Source organism: Octodon degus, unplaced genomic scaffold (genome assembly GCF_000260255.1).
Source record: "Octodon degus isolate 3935 unplaced genomic scaffold, OctDeg1.0 scaffold00168, whole genome shotgun sequence".
NCBI classification, from domain to species: Eukaryota; Metazoa; Chordata; class Mammalia; order Rodentia; family Octodontidae; genus Octodon; species Octodon degus.
This window is the reverse complement of record NW_004524744.1, coordinates 5,094,540-5,096,301: the sequence shown is the minus strand read 5'-3', so window position 1 is coordinate 5,096,301 and position 1,762 is coordinate 5,094,540.

The following is a 1,762-nucleotide window of genomic DNA, read 5'->3' as shown; positions in this document are numbered from 1 at the left end:
ACAAAATGGTCCTTCATTTGTATCCCCTTTCTTTGTTTAGTTTTGTCAGAGATGGGTATTCCACTGTCATTTAACTATTGTAGGTGTGTGAATTCAGCAAAATATTCCAATATAGTCCAGTAGTCCATACTAGTAGTGTGTTTTCTGTAGGACTGGCAATGTCAGAAGTTGTTCACTTGAGTCTTTTACAGTTCAGCATATTAATATGGCTTTGCTTTTTATACATTATTTTTATAGTTCTCTGCCAGATGGTTAAGACCAAGATAAAGCAAGAGCTATATAACAAGAAATGTAGCTTTTGTATTTGACAAGGTTGGTCAAATCCCCTCAGGATTTATCCTGTAACCTTGTACTGCAGTTTGTAGACTTAATTATGAGTTGTGTGTTTCTTGTATACTATACAGCATATTGTTGGATTTTGTTTCATAATCCACTGTGCTAGTGCATTTCTTTTAATTGGTGAATTGAATCCATTTACATTGATGGTTATAATTGGGATGCATTGACTTGTGATTGACCTATTTACCTGCTGTTGTTTACTCCTTTTTCTCCTGTGTTTAATTGTTTTTCCTGTTTAATGGGTTGCTTCTGTTCTTGTTCATGGAGTTCTGATGTTTTTCATCCCTCTCTAGAACATCTTTTAGTAGTCTTTGTAGGTTTGGCTTTGTCATAAAATTCTTTAGTTGTTATTTGTCATGGAAGTATTTCACTTATCCATCAAACTTTAAAGAGAGTTTTACAGGGTATAGTAGTCTGGGCTGGAATTTGTTTTTATAGAGGACTTGAAGTACTCTGCTCCATGCTCTTCTTGACTTCATGGTTTGTAAGAGAAGTCTGCTGCTATTGTGATGGGTTTTCCTTTAAATGTGATCTGTTTCTTTTCTCTAGGGCCTTTCCGCATATTGTTTTTCTGTTGTGTGTCTGGGATCTTGACTATTATATGTCTTGGTGTGTTTTAATCAGGTTGATGTTCTTTGGAGTTCTGTATGCTTCAGTTAACTGAATGTCAGACTGTTTCCCCATATTTGGGAAGTTTTCTGCTGTTACTTCTGCCCATGTTCTTTCTATATCATTTGTGTTGTCTTCTTTTTCATTGATGCCTATTAGTCTCACATTGTTCATCATTGCATCGTCTTGCAGGTGATGGATTTTTTCCCTGCATCCTAGTTGTTTTTAAGAGATCTTTTCTTTCCTCTTCACTAGCTGCAATGGTGTCTTCAAGATCTGAAACTCTATCTTCACTTTCACTCAAACAGTTTTGCAAGCTGTGATTGAGATTTTATGTTTCTCTATGTCTCTTTAACTCTGCTTCAAGTGATCTATTTCTTTCCTATATTGCTCATTCAAGGATTTCATTATTTTTCTAATCTTCTCTATTTTTTATCAGTGTCTTTTTGAGAAGCAGGTTATTAAATCTCTTACTTCAGAGATTATTTATGATCTGATTTCCTCCATATGTTTGTGCATTTGATTCTTAACTTTAGACACTATTAATTCAGATATTTCTTTTTTATTTCAGAGATTTTTTGTGATATGAGTTCCTCTATACCTTTCTGTAGTTGTTTCTTTACTTCAGACACTATTGATTCAAATATCTCAGTTGTGTGATTCCCAATTTGTTCTGTGTTAGTGTCTTCTACACTTTTTCTGGGTGGGCTCAGGGCCTGAGATTGCATTTTGCTCCTTCTCTTTGTCATTTTGTATAGCGCTGTCCTCTGATCTTTGGTGTAGAGCTTTGGTACAGTTATAATCTTAGCAACTA